A 26,439-nucleotide genomic window follows, 5' to 3' on the forward strand; every position below is an offset into this window, starting at 1 on the left:
CCCCACCCCTTCTCAGCGAGTTCTCAACATCATCACCCCAAGTACAACACCCTGGGCAGGAGTCCCTGGGGCTCTCTTGACAAAGTGGGCAGCCCAAGACACCCTGATGGTGATCCCCTGGCTGGGCTGTGCTCCATGAAAGGACAAGAGACACCTAAGACACCAAGAGACACCAAAGGTGTGCATTCCTGCAAGAGTGTGCCATAAAACCCTGGGCACCGGCACATCCTCAAAGCCTCTCTGAGCACCTGGCAACCCCAGGAGCCCTGAGTCCCTCTGTCCCCAGCCCCAAGAGTGGCCCTGGCACTGACTGACTGACCCTGGGATGGACTGACTGACCCTGGGCACCAGGGATATACAAACTCCAAGATCCCAGCCCAGTGGACAGAGCTGTGGCCTTTGAACAGATGGTTGCCTCACCTAAAGAAACATTACATGCAATCTCACTCTGACCACATCTCTAAAACTTTGATCTTTGCTGTGGTTGGGTCAGCTATTTCAATGGATTCTATAATTCCAGTTGGGTTCTTACTGAAGTCTGATTTGGATTTACTCAACTCTGGAAAGAATTGCAGGTGGTTCTAGGGAGGATTTCTGGGTATGTTATTGTGTACCTGAAGAATGTCGGGATCTGGAATGATGTTCTTAACCTTAAATGCCAGACTTGCACTGCAAAGGTCTTTTCTGAAACTAGCTCCATCTGGCTTTTTGATTTTCTTAAGGAAAATTAAGAAATGTATTGGGCATTGCATGCTACATAGTTCAAGTCTAACAATTGGACAGTTCAATTAAACAATTCTGCACTGTCCTCAAAGGAAAAGTTTTGGGGAAAAAAACCCCAAAAATTCACAAGGTTCTGTTTTCTTCTGGTAGGCTTTTCCCTCCTGTTATCTAATTTCAGTTATCTTTAAAAAAGCATCTCTTATTTTTTTTCCTGAATCAGATTAACCTAGTACAGTGTTTAATAATGAATTCCACTCAGCATGTCAGTAGAACAGAAAAGTTCTTTTGTCTGATCTTAGACAAGTTCTCTAATAGGTAAAAATGAGATCCACAGGGTAGAATATGCTAATAAATTATGAAAAGAATTTATTAGAATTTCTGAAAAGTATTTGACTTATCTCATAGAACATTTAATGTGGTTTCATGATTATCAAACCTTTTCAGCTTGTTGCTTTAGAAATGCATGAGGAGCTGAGGACAACCTTTGCAAATCATTTTTGCATCTTAACAGACTGTTCCCATAAAACTGTTACTGTTCTTTAACAGTAACTTCGATATTCAGCCTTACTAAGAGGACTGCAAAATATTTACATACAAGCTCTAAACCCTGTATTAAACTCTGTTAGTTGTGTGAGGAAGCTCAGCTTGGTGGGTTGCATCAATCTTTTGAGTAGCCTGAAACAAATACCTGAAACTTCTGGATTTTAACTCAGTCCTGTTCTGTTCAGTGACTTATTTTGTCTGTTCACTTGGTAAAACACATATGAAGTGAGTCTCTCAGGAACTTCATCCTGTGAGTAAAAAATGAGTCTACACCATCTGCTTTACTGATGTGATGGATCAATAGCCAGCCTGATGATTGACACTATGTAAATCACAGCAAAATCAGAAGCTATACTACTAAAATTGATTTTAATGTCACCTATAATTACACATGTAGTTATTTGTCATGATTGCACTATGTCTTATTTTGTTACCTTTCTCTAAAATGCAAATTATAAACAGGAATGGAAGAGATCTAAATTTAGGCATGCTTGGATCTAATCTGGAGTTTGAATGTGGTAAATTTTAAACACTGAGAACATTTGGATGAAATTTCAGGTGGGAACATCCCAAAGCAAAGGGGCTCTTGAGCTTTGTGGTTTTGCTGATCTGGGTTATTGTTCAAAGCTCCTTGGGAATTGTAAAAATATTTCTCAGTACAGGACAGATGAGCCCTGATTAGCTAATTTTCTGTAGTGCTTGGATAAACACAAATTTAGATGCCATACAACAGTCAAATGTGTTTATCAATACATATTAATACAGAGAATGTAAATATATGTCTATATTTGTTCAGAGACCTGAATAAATAGAGGAATACATTTAATTTGGCAGTGTGATCTCTGTCTTCCATTGTTAATGATTAAAGTTTTGGATTTCCTGCTTGCAGACAGCTGCAGGATCAGGAAGAGTAGAAAGTGTTTGACTGCTGCCATTGCACTGACAGACATTCTTTGTTTCTTCTGGTGCCCTGAGCTACATGAAGTCCTTAGAAAACAGACCCAGTCTGTGGGAATCATGCTGAATGAAGCAAGATTTAGAAGTTTATGTCACCCTGCAGGTGTGCAAAAAATCTTTCAGACAGAAAAGTGACGTATTGGCCTCATTAGAGATAAAGAGACTAAGAACTGCATTTCTGAGGGTGTTTAATAATTAAAGGAGGACTTTAGGTTGTACTGAATGGAAGGAATTAACCAGCTGTAGTTTGGGTATCATTACATAAAAGTTCACGCAGTTAAACAGCATGAACTGAGATGTCTTGAGACCAATGTAAACTCAGGTGGTGACTTCCTCCTTCTGATATTTGTGAATACCAGTGTTCTTCCATACCAGCAACCTACTCAGATGTTTATAAGTCACCGTATTTGCCTGAATGTGCTGCAAATCTTTTTATAAAGAAAACACTCATCCTGATAGAAAACCACATAAATCCTGGAATTACAGTTTTTCTTTCCTAGTCCTGAATGGGAAGAAGTTTTTTACAAGGCAGTCTCTGAAAGACTTGCTCACAGATGATCACATCTGTGTCCAGATGAAATTAAAATGGCAAAGCCATTGGGGACCAATTCATAGCAGATGACAAAGAGGAAAGAAACAGGGAAAATAAATTTAGAACTGACATTTTCCTTAATGACTACTTCTTTGAACTTCTCTTAGAAACAGCTAGTTCTACTGCCAGGGGCTGATTTTTTCCAGGGTCTGTTGCAAAACTCAGCTGAATTTTGCAGCTGTTTTCAAGCACTAAAACCACAGGGCCTAAATATATAGACATACATTGATGAACCTCCTTATAAGTAATAATGATGAACAAATAATTCTAATGACTCTACTTGTTTTCTCCCAGTAGGTATCTGGGTTCACTGAGAAGATACCACATGTTCTTATTTTTTGTTTATTTTTATTAGCCTGGAGTATTTTTTTTAAATGTTTGCTGCACAATCACCTTATGCCATATAGTAACTACAGGAAGTTTCTTAAAAACTTTTCTCTGTACAGTGACATTTGGTTATCTCAACCAACTCTTTATGTTCTATACTACCCATAGTATCTTTTTAGTAATATGAGTCAAAATTTCCACATTCACTCTCTTATACCTGAGTCTTTTATAACAGCAATCCATATTCTAAGGCACCCGATCATCCAGTAATTTTTGGATTTTTCAGTCCAGAAGTATAGAAAAAAGTTTTGTAGGAAAATTCAGGCTTTATAATGAAAGGCTGAATGTTTATCAGGAAAATCTTGGAAGAAAAATGAGTTCCACTGCTTGTCCCACACCAGTAAATCCTCTTGTCCTTCTGTAGATAGAGCCTTACCAAGGTATCCTATTTACCTGGGTTGGAGCACTGAAACTGTAATCCAGAATGAGAATCATGAGGTCACACCTTTCCTAAATAATTCACTGTGCAAACTGATTATTTAGGCACTTCTTTTTCACTCTTCTGCATTTGTACTGGGATTGCCAGCAGTGTCTTCACTAAGAGAGCAATTAATACATTGGGGGATTGGACAAAATGAATGTTAGACCCGTTGGCATTTGCTAAAGAGGGAGCTGTGCCACATACCCCACTCAGAGATTTTCCAAGTGATTTACTGACTTCAGTCTTCCTCTTCCTACTTGTGCTGCAGGATGTGTTCATCTGTGATAAACAGGGCAAGGATGAGTTGTCTCTGGGCAGCAGATTTACTGGTTCACTTAAGCCCTTTGAAGGCTGTAGTTCTCAGTGGTGCCATTTTTGGGTTTCCAAACTCTGTCAAGAAAATTAGCACATCAAGATACATTTCATGGAGGCTCACACTGCTGTGGCCTATGTACAGAATTGCTCTGGACACAAGAACTGAATGATTGGTCTTGTTCCATCTCAATTAGCAACAGGGAACAAGAGATTTCCAGACTCATTTCAGATAATATTTTAAAAATCTAATTGTTTGTATGAAACTCACCCAAGGCATATGAACCCAATTGCAAATGTCAACCGAAAATCACATTGGAACTTCTCTCTGCATTGCAGCTTGCCTCTCTGCCAGTCCGTTGGCAATATTATGAAAATAACTTTTCCATCATGGTGGTATGTCCATTTTGGGGCCTGAATCCTGTGTGCCACAGGATTGACTGACAGTGGTCTCAAAGAGACCGAAATGACAAAATCAGATGGCTTCTATTTGTGGGAGAGATTGAGATGTGAAAGCTTCAAGAACTCAATAAGGAAATGTACTACAGGAAAATATTTGAAGCCTAGAAAGTTCTGTATTAGTTGATAATGGATTTTTTGCTATGATTTGATTTGAATGATCTCATCTGACTTCTTATTCCAAACCCAGAATGACTCTTTAATACATTACCCACAACCTTTTTTATGCAGCAAAACTATTAGCTCAGCTGTGTGATTACAGTGCCTGACCCACACTCAGATTTTTCAATCATAAATACTGCTGCTGAATTTTAGATTAAAAGGGGGCATTGTAGAAAATGTCAGAATTGGGAACTGAACTCCGCCTTTGCTCCACTAAGTAGTTGTTAGAAAACTAGACTAAAACAGAATGTTTTTTTTGTAAAGATTACTTTCTTCCTTATTTTTTCTGCTCTATTTGTTTTGCATGTACACAGCAATAGCTACGTCTGAAAGACTGTAAAAGGTATGACTTAAAAACTGTTTTAAAGTGATGATTGTGCATTACTGAGTTGGAGCAGACTTTTGTTCAGCACTCTCATCTTAATGTGCTTTCTGTACATATGCTTGGATTTTTGCCTGCTGTGTTCTGTGCAGAATTGTGCACCTTGGGATTTTCATCTGAACAGACAATATTAGAATTTTTTTGACACAGAGGCACATTTTGAACAAGAAAGGTCCTTTTTGATTAGGATCTTCCTGGAAGTAGTTTGTGTTGAGTGTCTCTGAGGCTGAGAAAGCTATTGAGCTTCCTCTTCCATCTCTCATAGGAATATGCTATAGGATCATGGAATTGATACTGTTGGAAAAGATGTCTAAGATCGTCAACTCCAACCATTAACCCAGCACTAAACCATGTCTCCAAATGCCTCATCCAAATGGTTTGTGAATGCTTACAGGGATGGTTCTACTACCCCAGGCAGCCTGTTACAATGCTTGGCCACCTTCTCAGTGAAGTAATTTTCCCTAATATACAACTTAAACCTCCCTGGCGCAACTTGAGTCTGTTTCCTCTTGTCCAGTCCCTTGTTCCCTGGGAGCAGAGCCCAAACCCCTGGCTGCACCCTGCTGTCAGGGAGTTGTGGAGAGCCAGAAGGTCCCCGCTGAACTTCATTTTCTCTGAGTCCCCCCAGCTCCCTCAGCCACTCCTGGTGCTCCAGACCCTTCCTCAGCTCTGTTCCCTTCTCTGGACATGCTCCTTGTCTTTCTCGTCCCTCAGCCTTTGCACTCCTTCAGCAGCTCCCCAGTCCCTTCAGCCCCATTGTCCCACTCAGCTGGAGCCCAGGGATGACCCTGGAGGATCCCCGGGAGGTGACACTGGAGGATCCCCAGGAGGTGACACTGGCAGATCCCGGGGTTGACACGGCCGGGCCCTGACCCCAGCATGGCTGAGGCTCTGTCCGGCCTAGGCCCGGCTCTGCTCCCATCCCAGGGGAAGGACACAGCAATGGGGGATCCCTAGGCGGGTCTGGGGTGGCTAGCAGAAAATCAGGATGGGGAGGACAGGCCAGGTTCTCCCAAAGGAATGTCATTGCATGCCATGAGGTGACATTGATGAGGATGATAGGCCCTGCTGTCACCCCAGCCCTTCAGGGAACAGCTCCACAAAGGGCAGTGGGACTGCTCCTGGCATTGACAGATGGACCCTGACATGGACTGACTGACCTTAGGATGGGCTGACAGACCCTGGGATGGACTGACTGACCCTGGGCACCAGGGAAACACATGCTCCATGATCCCAACCCAATAGACAGAGCTGTGGCCTTTGAACTCACAGTTGTCCTACCTAAAGAAATATCACATGTAAGACAAAGCTCTCTCTCTCTCTCTCTCTCTCTCTCTCTCTCTCTGACCATATCTTTAAAATTCTGAGCTTTGCAGTGGTTGGATCAGTTATTTCAAGGCACTCTAAATCCAGTTGGGTGCATACAGAAGTCTGATTTGGATTTACTCAAATCTGGAAGGAGATGCAGGTGGTTCTAGGGAAGTTATGATGTGCCTGAAGAATGTCAGGCTTTAGATTGGAGTTCTTAAGGTTAAGCGCCTCAGTTGTGCTTAAGATCCCTTTCCTGCCCTTTCCCTTTCCTTTTCTATATCCTTTTCTGGCTTTTCGTGATTTCCAGTTTTCTTACCTTTGCACTTTCCATGATATGTTGGACTGTGTTACCACTTCCATCCTGCTTCCATAGTATATGATCTGAAATCTCTTTTTAATCAGTTTTTCTTTTAAATACTTGCATCTATTTAAGTTCATGATGCAAGTTTTTCAGTTTTTTAAAATAATTAATTTTTTGTAAAGTGACAAAGTGGCCTGGGGAAGTGTTTGTATGTTTGTTTGCTTTTCCTAGTGTAACCTGACATGCTTTCTGTTGTGTTCAGTGAGACTCCTCTAGGAGGAGAAAAGCTGTAGATTTGATCATATCAAGTTTGAGAGTCATAAAGAGAAGATCTATTTCTCATTTTATGAGGAGACTTAACATAGTCTGAAGAAAAAAGGGTGTAATGAGCATAAGAGAGGAGATAGCTGTACATTTATATTCTAGATTTATTTTCTTGTTCCTTGGCATTTTGTGAGAAAAGAACACAAAATAAGTTTTGCAGCTTGAAATATTTCTTTATGCCCAGTTAGACTTTACCTTAATTCTAAAAATGGGTTGCTCAAAATGTCAGTGTCTGCTGGTTACTAAGTAAGTCTTGCATTCATTTATTCATTTGAATGTTAAAAAGATGAAGGAAACAAGGAACAATATTCTCTTTATTATATACTACAAGACAAAATATTCTGTTTGGATGATAGGTGAGGCAAGACCATACATACCTGAGGAACAGAAGAGCTGACTTCCTGAGGACAACCAGTTGATGCACTTTGGTCTCCAAGTAGGACATAATGTAATTCAATCAATGGTGCAAAATGTGGCATTGTAATTTATTCAAGAAAGTGACACTCTCAGTGTTAGTCCACGGTTATCTGGGTGCCTTCTTGTCTCTTTGCTTGTGGTGAGGACAGCACAGATGAGACAGGAAAGTCACTGGAATTACCTTGGTCCAAATTCTATAGAAATAAGAACTTAAATTTGTTATCTACACTGGTGCTTAAATAGTTCATACCTTGCTATAATCTGTGGGAAATTGTGACTGATACTCAGCTCAAGATTGTAGTCACTGAAATGTCAGTCCCTACATCAAAAGGTGGGTGTCTAAGCTCCTTTTATTGCCAGTGATATTCACAGAATAGAATTAATGAAGATTTAGAGGTTCCTCTTACCCCGAGTGGAAATGCACATTTCATCACCTAAGCACCTCCTTGGACTCCAGAGTTCCTGAATCTTACAAGTCTCTACTAACTGATGAGAGAAGGGACATGAAGCCCATTTCCTAAATATTTATGTTTTGCTTCTAATTCAGAATAAAATCCCACCTTTGAGCTGAGTTCTCTTCTTCCCAGTGCTATTTGAGATGCCCTAAATTATCCAAAACCCCAGGATTGGGCTGTCAAGGCTAAAAGAGGACCCACAGGGCTCCTGAGCCCCTTCACAGCTGGAGAGCAGGTGTCTCTTGAAAGGCACTCAAGAGTCTCCCTAATAGCACCAGGCAACTGTGTCAGCAACTGCATCACATTCTTTTCATCTGGTTATAAAAAGTAGTACAACCATTTTTCATATTTTCTTTTAGCGTCCAAATATAGTCTATCCTTTGTAGCACATTTCAGACTGGTGAATCTATTATTAAGTATTGCCTAGGAAATGCTGAAAGAAGAAAGGAAAATGAAAGATTAAATAAATGAAAGTGGGAATTAAAAAGCAAGATCAAGAAAAGGGAAAAATAATCATCAATGATTAGGAAATAACCCATCTCTGTTACTTATTTTTATTTTAGGAAGGATTAATTGCAAAGGATTAAGATTCTCCAGATTGCTAAAATTCTGAACAAATTGCTTTTAACAGCCTAAAGATGGAACAAGTAGAAATCTTTTTTGAAGGATGTGGGGGTAAGGGTCTTCTCTCACTCTTGTCTGCTAAACAGATTGCAAGAAGTTATATCCTCAAAAGGGTTAAACTGACAATCAAATATAAGTCTAGTACAAGTATTTTTCTCGTACTTTGTTCTCTGAAATAATCCTATTAAAATAAGAAAATTTATTACATACCTATCTGCCCAGATTTTATCAATATTGAAACCTTTTAAAAAGAATATGTGATGAAATAAACCCTGCTCACCAATATGGTAAAATATAACAGACATCAAAGCAGCTAAAAGCTTTCCTAAATCAATGCAGTAACTCTGCAGCAATTTCTAGAACAGGAGGTGAAAATCCCCTTAATAATTGATAAATGAAGCTAAATGTATAGGAGCAGATTTATAGAATACCACATTTTGCACTCTTAAAAGACCTTCATTATGTCATTAACACCACAGTGATGAAAAGCACTCCCACCATTCATCAACCACATTGTGTCTGTCCTGCCATTAAACAGATGGAATAATCCCTGATCCAAGTTCCCAAAACTTTTAGAGTACACTTTCATTTTCTTGCCCTAGGCCAATCCATTTAACAACCCATCTTAGCCAGGTCTGCCAGGTCTTCAAGCTGAATGCTATGAATAAGAAGCAGGTTGAAAGTGACCTTTATTCTCCCTTCTCCTTCCTCTACCAAAGCCTGGATGTAACATCAGAGACAATCTAAGGTCCAAGTTTATATTCTTTCAAGGACATTCAGGAATTTTCCAGTACTGATAAATAAATAAATAACTAACTTCAATTTCATGATTAATTCTTTCATTGTTTTATTCAGTTATTTCATTATGGCTTATAATGTGCTGAGAACTGACATTTAGCAAATACAAGTTTGCTTAGAGATGCCTGTCAATGCTGCCAACCATTGCTTGAGCCATTCTTTCAATCATTTCAACAACTCTGTAGCTTCTGTGTCCAAGCCCCAACCTCTGTCAAGTATATATTTTGCAATGTAACATGCACAACAAGAAGATACCTTTCAAAGAAAAAAGCTTGAGTTAAAAAAACAAACGTGAAAATATAAAGGTCCAGTTTTTCTTGTTTTAAAATATGTTTGCTTTTTTTACTTGCAGCGGTTCCTCAGCACTGCCTAATGACGCATTTTCATCCTTCAGGTGTCCTATGTCATCTGCCATTTAACAAGCTGACTTTAGATATGATCTAAAGTTAAGGATATCCAGGTCATTTCCCTTTGCCATCCTCCATCTCTATTTTGGGAATAGCCATCTAATCAAAAGGTGTGGGTGAGTGCAAAAAAATCAGCCCCAAAATAACCATGAGAAAGTTAAGTCTGGGTGAAAAAACAAGGTAAAAGGAGAGGAAGGAGCACATTTACCTATCTCAGGGACCTGCCAAACTTTGGTGACAGTCTTCAGCTGGAATGGGTTCTGAATAAAAGGAACAGCAGTCTCCCAAAGCTTACTCCACTTTTGAACTTCAGCTCTGCAGGTGGTTAAACAACGGATTATCTTGGATATCTGGTTGAATAAAAAAGGCAACAGTTTTAGTGCATTATCATCATCCCTTTGCTCTTTTCACTTCCAGCAGCCTTAGATGACCGATTCAGCTGAGTTTGGATTCATTCAATTGCTCCTTGTCATTTTATGGGAAACCTTGCAATCTATCATAGATGAATTGCAGAGGACTGCAGAATATCTGAAGGGCTGTGCTAAAATGCTTTTTAGACAGTAAATCAAATATTATCTAGCAACCAAAACTTGTTGTTCCAATCAACTTTTACTAGGTCTTTATGCATCTCATATTGATTATTTCTTTCTCTTTTCCCAGGTGGGTATAAAACCACAGGGCTGATGAGCTGGAAGAGAGTCTGTTCATCCTGTAATCTGTGTTAAACATTGCACTTGAAATGGCTGATTAGTGACATGTTCATTAATGATACAGATAAATTTTAATCTTGTGGCTGGAATGATATTAAAATTCTTGGAGATATGTATGTCCTTCTGATGGACAGATGTCCCTTGCTGCCTTTCTCTCTTTAGGAGGATTTTTTATCTTTTCTTTCGAGGGACTTGATTTTCTGTTGATTTATGTCTATTTTAGGGTCCCTTATCTCTCTCACTTCTTGTTTCTGCTTTCGGAACCTCTCTCTTTCTTTCCTTCAGGGGCCTATTTCTCTTTGTTCTGTCTCTCATTTTCTGTGTCTGACACATCTGCTCCCGCCTCTCTCGATGTACAGTGTGATAGATGGAACATGACTGGAGAAAAAAAGAAAGTTTCAGTTCTCCCAGCAAGTGGAAAGGTGACCTGCAAACATCTGAACAAAAAAGGGAAGAAAGTTTATTTTTATGTGCTGAATATTCTGCACAGGAAGAGACACAGCACATTTAGAGACTGCACAGGAGACACTTTAAACACCACCTACTCCATAGTCCATCCCATTAAATTCTGTGCACAGTTTTTCTCTTGATCTCTGTCTGTGTACACATAGATATAAAACCAGCTTTGCTAATAGAGGGTCTTGTTTGAAATGTGGTAGTTTTCCCATTGTTTTCAAAGGGGTTTGGATCCTCAAAAGAATTTGCCTTTCCTGCTATGAAATCAGTTCTATAATACCTGGCCAAAGAGGGAACCAAGGAATCTGATTCTTTCATATTTCAGATTTTCAGGCTCTTAAAAAAATTGCAGCAGCCTCACTTGTTTTATGATAGTGTTTCAAATTCAGAGTCCACTTTGGGGAAACTTGAATGATTTTAAATTATTTCTGGACAAAATAAATATGGTAAAGCTGAGGCAAAATATTTTTATTCATGGATGAAAAAGAAGAAAGGTTTTCCCAACCAGATCTGCTTTTGAAAGAAGGAAATTACTGTGGACTTTCCAGAAGACTTTATTTTCTCTAATGAGATGTATATATCTTTATCAGTTTTGCATATTGTATTTGCAGCCAGAGCTGCAAAGTCTTGGCTGCTGACCCAGTAACTCAGATTTTGGGAGGTTTGAGAGTAAAGCAAGAGACAGTTGCCAGGAGGTTACTGCTATGGAGCCAGAGGGTGACCTTTGACAAGAGGTGAAATTCCCAGACTCAGTTTCAGGGATTTTGCCAGATTAGAGCCAAGTGGGATCTACTCTCATGGGGGAGCTGTTCTGGAACACCCAAAAATCACCCTTGTGATCTTCCTGCATATTTGGAAAATGCTCCTTGTAAAACCTTGTCCATGTTTTGTCAGATCATCTGAACAAACACTGTTCTACAAAGCATTGCCTTCCAGATTAATGGGTCGGGGTGATTCCTATTTTTCTGTTGTTTCTCCTCTTAATTTAAAAAGCGCTTCATTGGAAAATTGCAACTAGCTGTAATAGAAACTGCAAATTCGTTTCACATATGCCACCCCAGAGTCGCCAACTGGCGTGGTAAATAAGTAACAATTTATAAAGTGAAGCAATCTGAGAACATTCCCCAGCAGTTAACACATGGAAGGTATGAATATGCATGAGCCATTTTCAGGTTGTTATGGTGTACATTTTCATTCTGAAACAATTATAAAAAACATTATTAGAGAGGTGTTAAATGTGTCAGAGAAGCATTTGGCACAGCCATTTTCACAGAGCTCTTTATTTTGGGGCATTGCTGTTTTCTTGTGATTGGTTTAAAAAAATCCAATAAAATAGTGCTGAGAAAAAAAAATGTTTCTTGATAGTAATAAGCTGATTTCCTGTGAGAGGATTCAACTTAAACAGCCTGTTCCCATTTAAGGTCTCATTCAGGAAATCAGTGCCTGTGTTTTCAGAAGCAGTCACCAAAGTTTAAATCTGGCCTGGCCTGATCTTCACTGGATCCACTTGGAGTGAAATGTGCCCAATCCAGCCAAATGAGCAAGAATTTAGTGCAAAAAGTAATGGTTTAGATAGTTGTAAGCTGTGGGAAGTCCCTGGCTGAGTGAACTGGACTCTGAGTGGTCTCTCCTGCAGAGGACCACAATCAGAGGACAGGGCAGGATCTCTGAGAATTCCCTCTCTTGAGTGCCAGCAGAGATGGTTTCTCAAAGCTACATTTGAATTTTTCAACTTTCCCTCCCCAGCCCCTTTTTGTACCACAGGAGCAGAGGATGACATCTCCCCTGGTACACATGGAATGGGTGGGGATCTTGTCCTGCACTGACCACAGCTCCCTTCTTTTCCTGTCCATGCCTGGGCCAGCCCTGCTGGTGTGCCAGGTGTGCTGTTCCAGTCACAGGGTAGGTGCATGACTTATCCTGTTGTCTTTCAAAGGGAGAGAGATTCCCTCTCCTTCCTTCACAGACAGAGTTAAAATCCTTCCACTGCTTCTGAGAAACCACCTCATAATCTCACTTCACATCCTTGGAAGTGTTCTCCTAATCTCCAGCCTAGATTTCTTAGGGTCATTTAAATCACAAAACAAAGAGTAATGGGTACAAATTGGAAGAGACAAAATTTAGATTAGATATTACGAAAAAAATTGTTTCTCTGAGGGTGGTAGTACAGTGGAACAGGTCATTCAGGGAGGTTGTGGATGCCCCAGTTAGAGCAAGGGTGGATGAAGCCTTGAACAACCTGCTTGAGTGCAAAGTGTCCCTTCCCATGGAACTAGATGATCCTTAAGTTCCATTCCAAGCCCTTAACATTCTATGATTCTATGGTTTACTTCAACATTTTCTCATGTGTCACCTCCTATCTGTCCTTCCCTAAGGAAAGATCACTTTTGTCAGATCACTTGCAAAGGGCAATCCTGTCTTCTCTTTATCTTCATTTTGGTAGAACAGTGGTATAGCAAATATTTCTCCAAATCCCTGTGGGACAGTAAATCTTGTCTTCCCAATTATCCTCTTCTTGCTTCTGTTGCAGTTATGCTGCCTCTTTTTTCACAAATAACCTGACCATAACTGAATGTTGTGTGCTTATTGGCACTTCACCACAGTTACATATAGCATAATGAATAATGCCTTATCTCAACAGTTAAAAAAAAAAAAAAGTAGGATTATATCAATGTTTTTATAGTTTCCTGTTCTTCTCATCTTCTATCACGTCCCATTAATAACCTCTCAGGATTTAGCAATAATTTGAGCAGGTCTGTTTCTTCCTGTCTGACATTTTTCTCCTCATTTTATTGACAGCACATCCTTACTTACTGCCAAACCAAGTGATCAGTTTCCTACTTTATTTTTGTGTCAGGGTCACTGATGAAAATACCAAGTAAAATTGGTCCCAGTGCTGATCCTCAAAAAGTGCATCTGAAGAGTGCTTCCAGGCAGGAAGGTTTTCCTACCATACAATCAATTCCCATATGCCTTTTAAGGGGATCTTTTGGACCTGGCAGGTTTTTAGCAATTCCATCTCACTCTGTTTTGGTGAAAATTCTCCATGTGGCTCATTACATGAAATGCTTTCCTCAAGTCCAAAGAGATGAGAGCCAGAGCACTGCCTGTTTGCAGAATATAGTTTCTGTTACAGGAATAAAAACAGACTCAGTTAGTTTGGCTTGGTCTAAACTTGGTAAATTCAAGTTTCTTTTTATCCCACAATCCTTTTAGCTTCATGTCTTTCACTAATTTTTCATTTGAAAATGTATTCTACATCCCTAACATATTATTGAGGTCAGCTTAATTGGTCTATACTTGGTGAATTCCTTTTTCTTCCATTTTGTAAGGAGCAGTATGTGCCTGCTGATCAATAGCCAGTGTCCCAGATTTTTGAAAATCTGATGATCATAGCTGCTAATTCTGTCACTTTATGGAATTTAGTCAGTTCGCCCCCCTAGCTGAGATTGACTTATATCTTTAGATAAAATCTGTTCCAAAGTGTCATCCCCTTCATCCATTCTACCTTTAACCCCAGAGGTCAAAATTTGTAATTGTATTTTTAAAACTTAATTAAAAATTAATTTTAAAACATTACCATCATCATCAGGATAAATATTCCTTGTACCATCATCCCTCATATCAAGAGCGGTAGAGAGAATATTTTATATTTTGCTTCTGGAAGACAGTGTAGGAAATACATTTCTTTCTTTGCCCTTCATTTCCTTTAGGAGCAACTTTTACCCTTTTATGTCTTTTCTAACAAAACCAGGAGATCAATTCCCCATTCCTCCTATGCTTTGTCAGACTTTCCTGAACAGATGGCATATTCTCTAGGGCAAAATTTGCCTCTAACTATGTGCCTGAACTGGGTCTATTATTTGCTAGTGATAGTAATGAAAGATAAAAATGTTAATCTCACTTTTTTTTTTTTTTTTTTTTACTGAAAGAGGTGAGCTGGTATCAGGAAATATGAGAATTAAGTTTTTGAGTAGAAATTTGCATGAAATTTGCACAAAGACAATATACCCGTAAGAACTAGGATTCTGTAAGAATTTTGCACAAGTTTCTGTTTAATAAAATACCTAGAAAAACTTGAAAGGTATTTATCAGCAATGAAATGATCTTATTTTATTAAGAGATTTGTTTGCTTTTTGTTTTTTTTTCCTTTTTTTTTAAGTCCCAGCCATGAAAATATAAAATGTAGCAACATATCCAAGGGTGCAGGGAAAGGACAAACTATAATTTCAGTATGTTATGAAAAAGATAAAATATATCTTCCAAAACACCATAGAAGTCACTTTCTTGCAGTTGTGTCTGTGGCTTATATGACTTAAACGTTCCAGACTCTATTTTGTAGCATCTTTGATGGTTCCTTCTACATCATAAATGCCCAGTAAAATAGAAGCAGCTTGTATTTTCAGTTCAGAGAACTGCAGTTATGTGCTTTGCTCTGGGATCAGATTGCAAATCAGTCATATTTTTGTGGCATACTTCTGTAGGTTGAAATTTTATTGAGTTTCTCTCACTCAAAAAACTTCTGACTCTCCACCCTGATACCCTCCTTAACCCAGTCTGAAACTTTACCAGAGTGAGTATATTAATGTGATTCTGAATTGCCCATTCATCTTAGGGTAGAACAATTTCTCGAGCACAAAAGAGCTTTTTTTAACAAATAAAGATAATTATCTACTGACCATTTATCTAAAAAAACAATAAGAGACAATGGCTTTAAAAAGCTAAAGCCCAAACATTAGTATAATTTATGGAACCATGCTAATTAATTTGCCTGAAAACTTTTAATTTATATGCTTTTTTTTCTCATATGTTTTCTTACAGGCAGGCTCTGAAATTGGAAGTAAGAGGAAGCACCCTAATTTTCAAATGTAAAAATGGTCATAATTCATTCTAGACCTGGGTGAAAAAGATGCTTCTCACTCCTTCATACTGCTAAAAAATGAGCAGCAGTAAGAAGAGATGTGGACAAGATCTGGCTATAACTGGAATAAATTCTGGGAGTAAGAAGGAGGAAATGGGTACTGCCACAAGTGAAAATACCAATGTTACTGAGAATATTTGCAGTCACCAAAGTGATATGTTACTTCAAGTGTTTCATTTTTAGATTATTTAATCTCTTCAATTTTGTATTAATTTGCCAGTTGAAGTTGAAATGTTGCTGGAGTTGGTGGCAATGTCAAAATATCAGCTTTCAAATGCCAGTGTCAAAAAAAAAAGTTGTTTTGTCCTTGTTCAGATAACTTCTACTGATGCAAATTTATTAAATTGTGCACATATTTTTACCTTAATTCTGGATGCTTTCGTATGGTACAAACAGAAAATTCTAAGAATTGCATGTAAATGCAAAGTTTCTAGTACATTAGAGATGCTTTAGGACATCCCACCTGCTCTGAAGTTTCCCATACTACCTTTCAATTATGAAAGCCATGGTGTTGTGCATTGAAAAACTCAGGATAATTTAATCAATCCTTTATTTTGCGTCATTATTTAATTTTCCTCTTGTCTTGAGGAGATACAAACTTTCATTGTCCATTTTGTTGAATAATGTTTATCCTGAGACCACCAAAGAGATTGAGGGGGGAGAAGAGGTACAGAGGAGTCCACTCTGTGTGGTGCTGAAGTCTGGAGCAGAGTGGTCACTGCTGGTGGGGCAGGAGGTGAAAAAAGCAGAGTATAGCTCTGGAGACCTCAGAGGATCAGACAACCAGAACAGGGATGCTGTTTTCATATTTAATAGAAATAAAATTCTTATTTCTTTCTTATTTAATAATTTTCTTATTTAATAACTTCCCACTTTATGAAGCATGTAATCAAACCAGAAGGCAGGACTGTGCAGCTTGGCTTCTTTATTTTCCCAAATAAGTAGGGATTTCTGTTCCTATAGGCAAAAAAAACCCAAAACCAAACCCAAAAAAACCCCCAAAAACCTTGATGCAACAGCTGCAAACACACAGAGCTGCATGAACACAAACACCTGCATGCCCACCTGTGTTTTTACTGAAAATCCTGGATTGTGTGGAACAGTTCTCTGACGAAAATGGGGAAAAGATACAGATTCAAATGTTTATGTTGCAGAAAGCAGGACTGACCCTGCCAGCTCTGTGCCATCAGAACGCAGCACCATCAGCAAGCTGCATGTTTGATATCTTTTACAAGCTGCTGAGACAGCTGATGAAAGTTTGAAAATAGCTGTTTTTTTTTTTTTTTTCATTTTCATGGTGAGATTTATGTCTTGCACAGTTTACTTCCAAGGCCAAGGAGATATATAACATGCAAACACAAGCCATGAAGGAGCACAGGCAGGTCTGTATGCCCCTAGCAGGTTTCTAGACTGAGCAGCAGCTCCTTGTGCTGCTCAGAACGATGCATAACAAAGCCTCCTTGTTAAGCACTTCATTTTTACAGAGCTCGTTTAACCTGCATTAAAGCACCACCATGTCTGTAGCATTTACATTCCCTGAAAAAATCCCTTTTCTCTGGGGAAGCTGAGAAGCCTCAGAGAAAAAGGAAAACAATTCTTATCTCATTTGCTTCTCCTGTGTTGGGCTCATGTGGAATGTGTTTGGAGATTGTTTACCCACAGGTGATTGTTTCATTGGATTCTGCTGTGAGTTGTTTTCACTCTTTGGCCAATCAGGGCCAAGCTGTGTTGGACTCTGGAAAGAGCCACGAGCTTTCATTATTATTTTTTTTAGCATTGAGTAAGGGTCCTTTCTGTATTCTCTAGTATAATATAGCATTCTTTAATATAATATAGTATCATAAAATAATAAATTAGCCTTCTGAGAACATGGAGTCAGATTCCTCATTCCTGCCTTCGTCAGGGCATTTCCCTGCAAATACAATGGCATTTACATCTTCACTTTTACTGCTTTAATGTGAACGTCTCACATTCCAAATCTGCTGTGTCATATCCAGTTTTCCTGTAGCCTCTGCGACAGAAATCAGACCAGGAGGTATCACAGACAACAGACATCAAGGCACAAGTTCTGGTGCAGCCAGACTGCTAAGAAAGGTCTTATTTTAATGCCTCACTCACTCCTAGCCCACAGCAGAGCTGCATTTTATTTGCATTTTTTTTCCATTCCTTCAACTTTCTCAGGGAAAAAAAAAACAAAACAAAACAAACAGGTGAAGGCTGTGAAGCTTTAGCCATTTTATTGTTTTGCCTTCCTTATTTGCCACTTTGTTATTTTGACAGGTTCATATTCACCCTGATTGAAAACAGTAGTAACTTGCTTATTCACATTGGTGAACTTGGAAAATTACTTTTCTCAAACAATCTTTCCTTCTGCTGGTTTTGAGCATTAGGCATTGACTGCAAATTGCCACATGGATATTTATTCTTACTGGTAAAGTATTTTTTTTTCTTATAAACTCCAGTGTTTACAAAGTTGGGGGTGGGGGGAACCATGATTATTTTCTTTTTTTCTTATAAACTTGTATATCCAGAATCATCTACAGGCAGAGCTTATCTTGCTAGTATAAAAAGTATTAACTTGAGTCGCTCTGAATTCACAAGACAAACTTAAATCAAGTTTTTGCAGTCTTGCCAATATGTGGGGAAGGAATGGCTGAAGAGATTGTCTCTGAGGGATCCCTGCTTCTTAAGTCAAGGTCAAGGTCACTCACAATGGTTTTCCAACACAGTAAGGAAGTTCAAACAGTTTGGGGTTTGGGTTTTTTTACTTCTTGGCATAGAAATGAGAAAAGGACATCTTGATATGTGATATTTATGAATGGTTCCCTCTCTATCTTTTCCCATCCAAGGTTCAAATCAGACTCTTTCTTCTGTGTCATAATTAGGGTACACATGAGAGATCAGAGATGTAAGAGGTGCAAATCTGGGTGTGCTGACAGTGCAGTTTTCAGTCAGAGACATCCCAGGAGAAACTCCTGGCTTTACTCAGATTTATGGATATTTTATAAATGAGAGTTTCAACAAGACTAGCACATAAAAAAGTTTCCTTGTCAAGAAATCAGTGTTTTGTCACAATTCTCTTGAGTTTAATGAGATATCCAAGCAGCTAAACAGAAGCATAAGTTTTCCTTGCCATTTTCCAACAGTGATAGCATCCATCATGTCACCAAGAACTGTAAATGGGCAAAGAACAGAAATTAAAGATGAAAGAAGCCTATGATTTATTTATTTTGATTTTTACAAGCTGTAATAGAAGAAAGTCTGAGCAGTGTCCCTTTGCCCTTGGAGAAAAAAAATCCATGCAAGGAAAAATACTTAAATAATCTAAAAAAAAAACTTAAATAAACCCCACAAAATAAGACCAGACCTATCTTCTGTTCTGACAGAACCAGTGATTCTGGAACAGGTGTAGGAAAAGAAATAATTGATTGTCCTGCTCTGATCACAACCATACCCAGGATCCCCATAACAACAACTATGCATCAACTACCATTAACCACTTGAAAAATGCTAATTTGGAGATGGATGTGTGGATTGTGGTGGGAAAATCTCTCTGTGTGAACTGAAACTACTTTTTTAAAAATGCAACTGAAATGCTAAGCTCATCCTTAGATGTATAAAAAAAGTATCAAAATCCAGATATGGAAGTGCTCTTTCCTTCAGGTCTACTACTAAAGGAAGCAATGCTCATAAAGGCCTGGGTGTGCACTGGAGATGTTCCATAAATGCTGGAGGAGTGTGTTAGTGAAGCTTTTGATCACAAATCCAAAGATCACCTCTCTGAAAAGTTATCTTGAGAAATTTCTTTATTATTGAAGGCTGGCTTGTGTTAGTAGAAAGTGGGTCTGTTGATGAGTAAGGATGAGAACAGATTTTATAGGGGCAGATTTAATATTTTCTGATTTACAGTTTAAATGACAATAAAACAGCAGCTTGGGATATAAATTAGACATATTTCTCAGGGATAAAAAAAAAATAGACTCTAGGAAAGCTCACTGAGATTCTAGACTCAGAATTGCTGGGATCCCATGAAATTATACTGTCAAATGTGTGCTTTGGGCTTTTGCAAGACATTCTGGCTTTTAGGGAGAGAAGGAGCTGGGCTTCTTTAGCACAGCACTCTGTTCTGAGCTTGGAAACTGGGAACTTATGAATTGCTTTCAGCATATTTATGGCTCCTACAACAGCATTAACAGAACAGTTTTAGCTAAATTTCATTTCAAGGTTTCAACCTATTACCTGAAGGGGTCAGCAAGGCACCTAGTTTTCTGTCTGCTCTATCTTTCTAATCTCCCTAAGCCTGTCACAGTCACTGCCATAATCCTGCTGCTGATATGGCCCTAAAAATGATACTGTGCATGTTTAGTCAGGGGATTTCAGTCCCAGAAGACTGAGCAGTGCTTGCAGCTACAGGTACCTTATTTACCTGATGTCTTTGTAATGTGTCTTCCCTCTGCACTAGCCATGCTGTTGACACTGATTTGTACCAATATTTCTGATGTGTTGCTGATCACACACTGCTATTAAATCCCTGGGGTGTCTTGCAGGTTCATTCAACCTGCAGTTAAAAATCAGACATTCTGTTTTCCCACCCTCTTTGCCACTAATTGCACAGAATCACGTATATGTGGAGTTGTGGGTTCATTTATGTATGTCATTTTAGTCTTGTATTTATGTATATGGTCTTTCCTCTCTTGTGTGCCCCTAGACAATTAAATTTCTGACACGGATTTTATCATTCTGAGCCCATTGATTTTTGAGTCAGTGATTTTCTCACTTACATGTTTACCCATTAGGAATAAATGCAGTCAAATTATGTGGTTTTATGACCAAACAACTTTACTCAAACTGTCCTTTAAAGCAGTGTCTTAGAATTGTTTGCTGTAAGTGCCAACAATGTCCTTTTTTCCTCCAGGAGGAGAAGGTGAGGGCTAAAAGTGAAGGTGAGAGTTCACACATCCTGGTAGGACTGTCCACAGACACAATCTGGTCTGTAGGAAAGGGTTTGCAATACATGGAGGAGGGAAGTTCTAGAAATGGTTTTAAAAAAAGGAAATAATCAGAATGAGAATCAGCTTGATTTTAAGGAAGTGCTCACTGTACTCATGGATTGTGCTGTACTTGATGAAGTTTTTTGCACCAAGAGATGTGTTAAGGAGGTCAGGCAGTTTCTTACAGCTCTGTGCCCCTGACTGGAGCACCCAGAGGCTTGTGGAGACCCTCCCATAGTGACTGGGCATGTTCACCCCTGGAAGCTGGGAAGAGATGGGCAGATTTCAGCACTGCAGGAGCTGCTGAGCCTCGGGACCTTCCTGCTGGCTTTGCAGGGTGAGGAGCCTGCAGGGGGGAGCTGCTGCTGCTGCTCCCACCAGGCCCTGAGCACACAAGGTGTCATGGCCTGAAAGGTGATGCCTTCCTGCAGAGACACATCAGGTCCCAGAAAACCAAGGCAGATCCCAAACTGCTCCAGAGGAGCACAGGGAAAACTGAATCTGGTGCAGCATCCTTAGGAAAAAGCAGCAGCGCAGTTTGTGAAAGGTTTTTACAGGTATTCTAAATGCTTGTTACAGCAGCCAGTGTTTCCTCCCCACTTTCTGTGTGATAGAGCATTCCTCAGTGGTTTAAGTACAGACTGGTAAAAAACCAAGACCATACAGTTTTAGCAGCCTGAGGTTCCAGGAGAGCGTGTGCTTAGAGTTGTACATTGCTAAATATCCTGCCAGGAAGGGCCTGAAAAAAGGAAAACTGGGACTTTGATTATCTGACTCTTTTCAGGTACTTCAAATCTTTTAAATGCACCCAAAATAATACTCTCATATGTAGCAAAATTAAGAATTTCTGTTATGATAATTGCCTGATATTAAATATTTATTTTCCAATTATGAACTCACATACCATACTGGGTAGATTCCCCATACTGGGCAGCCTATGCAGAGTTTTGGTGTAGGGGAAATCACAGTGGACAAAGCAATTTCCCTGGTCCTGCCATTATATTTCTAAACCAACACTGGAAATTTTTCTAAAAAGTGTCTCATAGAACAGTGATCAGACTGAAATTCAGAGTGCGTGTTTTATACTTTGGCTAGCTTGTGGTTTTAAATATACTATGTATTTTGAACCAAATTGCAGAGTTTTCAGAAGAAAACTGTGAAAGCTTCTACTTCTAAAGTGTTGAATGCTCTCCTGATGATTTTTGTATTACCAAACAAAAGAAATCAAACAAGAGACTAAATTTCAAGCAAAAACCCTTTTAATTTTGTCCCCTTACAGTTATATTATTTTCAGCAGCCTTTTACCCATGCTTTCATCTGCATGTCACTATAAAAACTATTTTTCAATTAACACTATGAAGTCATTTATACTGTCCAAGAGCTTTCATTATCTATAGCAGATTTCTGAAATGGGAATTTGGAAAGGACTCACATTTTGGTGACATTCTCTGGCAAGTCCATTTAAACATGCCTATGCTGAAACAGTTATTACCATTTTCACTAAAAAGAGAAATTATTTAATGTCTTTGATGGGAGGAGGTGGTGCAGAATAAACGCGACAGGACTTTGCAGGACACAGACATGGGGACAAACTGTGTGAGACTTTCTCTACTCTGAGCTCTCCTGAGTGCTGATTCCAGTCAGAGACACTCCTGACATCACACAGACAGAAAACCATGTCCTACAGGCTCATTTTTCCTGTGATAAAGCTTTGTCCAACTGTGTAACATCACTGCCTCCTTTATATATTGCTAGCATGGCTCCAACTCCCACAGAAAGATTTCTCCGAGATCCGACTGGGAACTTGGCATGGGATTTGGTTTCTGATGGAAAGCACACTGCTAGCAAAATATATGGCAGTCCAAAAAGATCTCCTGCCTTAATTTTGTTGATAAAAAACCCCAAGCAAACAAACAGACAAACCCAAAAAAATTAAAATCACACAAAACCTAAACCCACAAAAAACCCCCCAAAAAAACAAACACCAAAACAAAACCACCAAAATCTCCAACAATATTCTTCAAAAGAAGCGTCTGGGAAGAAAAATTTTTATTTGCAATAAAAATAATCCTGAAATGGATTTTTAAAAATCTATTTTCAGGGGAAAGAACTTTTTCAGTCACAGTTTAAAATCAAAAATAATTGAAAATAGAATATTTTTCAGAGAGAAACATTAAAATTTTTTCTACCTTTATTTTCCATTGGCTCCTGTGAACTTCAGATTGAAAATTAAAGGAGACTAAAGACTTAAAGTGATCTCAATACACATAATATCTTCAGTAAAAGAGCATCACTCATTAATTTTCTTCTATGTATTAACAGGAGTACTGGCTGATGTCATCAGAAAAGGGACAGAAATTGAGACTTTAATGTATAAGGAGGAGATCCCTGTACCCAAAGTGTGATTTGGGCTTCAGCTCCTGCCCTCCTTAATTAGTCATGATGTGAGCAATCCAATTAGAGAGGAAGCTCATTAGAGACCTCTAACTGAGGCATCACAATAACTCAGTAGTCCTGTAAGCCTCAAAACTAATGTAACCTGCTTTACTGTGGATTTCTGTCTTTTCCTTTATTCACTAGTTCACTAAATTATCTTAGGGTGTAAACCTACCAGTTTGATCTTAAGCCTTCCCTTTACTGGGTTTCTTTGGTTTTGGTGACTTCTGAGACACTCACCGTTGCTGAAAATTGAGTGAAACCAGCCACTGTGATCACAGTTAGGGACTGAAAAAAAAAAAAAAAAGAAGTAGAAATGTATTAAAAAATAAAAATTGCAATCAGGTTTTAATTTTATGGGCAAACTCCATGGTAGTCCATATTAGGCATTCAAACTCTGTCACCTCTGTTCACTTAATTTACACTCAAGCTTAGATTCTGTGACCAGCTCTGCAGTTTCTGCCTAGGATCAGATGGAGCAGAGAACTGAGCTAATGAGCACTCACAGTTATTAAAATGAAGTCAGTTCTGTCACCCAAGGTTTGCACAATTCCTTTTTACAAGACCTGGGTTGATTTCTGGATTAGTGTGAATAGGTTCAAGCTGTTCTGCCCTGCCCACAAGATTACTTGATTTTATGGTGGGAGACTCACCATTTTTGCTGAAAAAGAGCCAGGAAAGAATTCAGGTTTTAGCATCAGAGTTAAGTGAGCAGAAAAGTCTGTAACTTTGGCCCTTTAATGAGGTACTCAGGGTGCTGTGTCTCACCCCTTGGATTTTGTGTTGTCATCAAATTATGTAGTAGAAAGCCACTGGTCTGAACAAACATTACAGAATGTCTGACAGTGTGGATTTCAATCAGAATTTCCTTTCTGAGCATCTGAATCACACCACTCCCTACAAAATATGTAATTTTTTCCCATTCTTGGGCACATAAAGCCAGTGGGATCAATCATGGTTTGATGAAGGGAAGAGAGCCAATCAGTTTAATGAAGTGCCTCCTGCTGAGACTGAATACTTGATCCAGGGACTACATTTTTTAGATGAAGTTTAGGCACTACTGGTAGCCACAGCTCACTAGAAAAAAAATTATATGAAAATAAAAGGGTATGAAAGACACATCCAATTCAAAGTTCTGTAAGTACCAGACCATCATAAAACCCCTTTAATAAATTTATGAAGCCTTGAATTAATGTTCGTGGGATGGGCTGAGATTGTGATAGTACTAAGAATGTTAGAAAATGCCCCCAAAAGCTGAAAGGAAGGCAAGTTGAATGGAAATTCACAACTAGACAAAACTTTATGGAAAACCGCAGGACAGGTGACCATATGTGCTGTGGAGTGAGTGCTGTGCTGTGAACTTTGTAAGCAGAAAATGAACTCTGCAAGTCATCAAATAAGCTGTGATCCCTCCTGGTTCATCAGTGCTGGGAGTAGGATGGGTAGTCATGTGCTGGTTCTATAATTCCGTTTATGCCAAACCTCAAGCATGTGCTTAACTCTTTAGCTGCATGACAGTAAATTTACCAAAGGTGAGCACATGCTCAGGCTCTCTGCTTAGCCTGAGAGTTCTGCCAAAATGCTGCAAATGACTTAATTTGTCATATTAGTATTGCAAACAAGCACACTTGACACTTCTCCCCCAGTCTGCACACTAAATGAATGGATTACACAGCACTTTTCCTCTTTGGAGCCAAAGAACACAATGCCATGACTCAGTCCTGCCTACATTTCTTTCTCCATACTATGGAGTTGTTGAAGTTTATAAGGATGTTGACGGAGTCCTTTCCAGCAGTTTTCCAAGCCCTGATTCTTCTACCTGAAAAGTTTTTCTGGGGGGAGTTCTTATTTCAGGTTGGCATACAATCAGCTGAATTAGAAGAAGGTGATGAGCATTTCACTGTTTGAATAATTTTTGTATTTTGCTTGCCCTTAACTCCAAAAATGTTGTCACAGAAAAATAAATAATCTGTACCAATCTTTACTACTGAGAACAACAAGACAGCTAAACTAATCTTTCTGAGATTATATTGATTCATATTGATTACATTCCCCAGAGGAAAGAAAGCAAGATGACAGAAAATAGACAGTGAAGTCTTTATACAAATTTGACCTGGGAGTAAAACTAAAGTTTTATGAGAATATTTCTGCTGTTTTCTACAGTAGATAGACAGTGAAATCTATACAAATTTGACATGGGAAAAAAAATGTATGGCTAAAGTTTTATGAGGATATTTCTGCTGTTTTCTTGTCTCAACAGCCAAAAACATAAGTCAGAACTGAAAAAGCAAGATGTGATTATTATTATGTATATCTTCCTTCAAGAAGAAAAATCCTTCTTACAATGTAAGTCTAATGGGAAGATCCAATAGCACTAGGAGGACAGAATTCAGATGGAGTGTTTCTACATCCTTAACGAAAAGAACATTAAATAAGAATGATGGCTGTGGGAGAGCAAAAAGCTGAAAGAGTTGATGTAAACCTGAAAGAGTCAATGTCTCAAACACTCAGCAGAAGAGAACAGGAATGTTGTCGTGCCAACACAACAAAGTGTGGTTTGAAAACAGGGTCTTGTGGAGGCAGGACATCGATTTTCTGAGACCAACTTTCTTATCTCAGGTAACTGACTCTAAAAACAAGTTGGAGACAGACCCCCCAACCCCTCCTGAGAAGTCTGAGGATATCAAAATGTGCTTTTGTGAGAAAAAATAGCACAACTGAGGGGCTAGGAGTGCTTCTGTCATTACAGGAACCAGACCTGGGATGGTGTTGGGCCCCAGGGTGCTGACCCAGATCGGTTATTTTTATTTCTATTTTCTTATCTTCTTTTCTTCCTTTCTTCCTCTTCCAAAAGTTTAAATCATCTTTCAGCCTGTCTGCCATGAGGTTAGAAGTTGAATCCCCTGCTGCTGTGGGCTGTTCAGAGTTTAATCCGTAGGTTGTTCAGAAATGTTTAAAGCCTTTCTACTGTTCAACTTGTCATAAGGTTTAAATCATTGCTGCCATAAATAAAATTTCTTAATTGATTTAATGGCGTTGTTTTACTTTTATTTAGCTCTAAGGTTGGCTGCCCCAGAGCCAATGGCTGTCCAAGAGCTTCCTCATGGTACCCCACTGAACTTGATTCTCAATTAAATAAACTCAATAATAAATTCATTGAGAATGGTGTCACCCTCCTCTCATCACACTCTATAGCACACTCTTTAAGACATCCATTTACAGAAAATTTACAGTAGTTTCTTGTTTTGAGAAACACACAGGACTTTTGAACAAACACTGAAGAGAATTCAGGATCATGGGGTAGGTGGGACAAGAATCCATCTGAAATTATGGAAATGGCTGAATCCCTC

General features: G+C 38.9%; 2 long non-coding RNA genes across 9 annotated transcripts; one reads left to right on the forward strand and one right to left on the reverse strand.

Moving 5' to 3' along the window:
• On the forward strand, window positions 1–26,042 carry LOC135299678 (uncharacterized). Of its 8 annotated transcripts, XR_010361622.1 has the most exons (8): window positions 40–178; window positions 7,231–7,322; window positions 8,310–8,421; window positions 9,521–9,685; window positions 12,506–12,643; window positions 15,563–15,741; window positions 17,943–18,093; window positions 25,350–26,042. It is a non-coding gene; the product is annotated as an uncharacterized LOC135299678 (long non-coding RNA). The 8 variants fall into 8 exon arrangements; XR_010361621.1 differs by lacking the exons at window positions 12,506–12,643; window positions 15,563–15,741; window positions 17,943–18,093; window positions 25,350–26,042 and adding an exon at window positions 10,645–12,375 and having other exon boundaries at window positions 1–178; window positions 9,563–9,685; XR_010361620.1 differs by lacking the exons at window positions 12,506–12,643; window positions 15,563–15,741; window positions 17,943–18,093; window positions 25,350–26,042 and adding an exon at window positions 10,236–10,412 and having other exon boundaries at window positions 1–178; window positions 9,563–9,685.
• On the reverse strand, window positions 3,142–6,216 carry LOC135299680 (uncharacterized). Its single transcript, XR_010361628.1, has 2 exons — window positions 6,099–6,216; window positions 3,142–4,013 (listed from the first exon to the last, which is right to left on the reverse strand). It is a non-coding gene; the product is annotated as an uncharacterized LOC135299680 (long non-coding RNA).
• Window positions 26,043–26,439: the final 397 nt, after the last annotated feature.

This window comes from Passer domesticus, chromosome 4 (genome assembly GCF_036417665.1).
Source record: "Passer domesticus isolate bPasDom1 chromosome 4, bPasDom1.hap1, whole genome shotgun sequence".
Lineage (NCBI taxonomy): Eukaryota > Metazoa > Chordata > Aves > Passeriformes > Passeridae > Passer > Passer domesticus.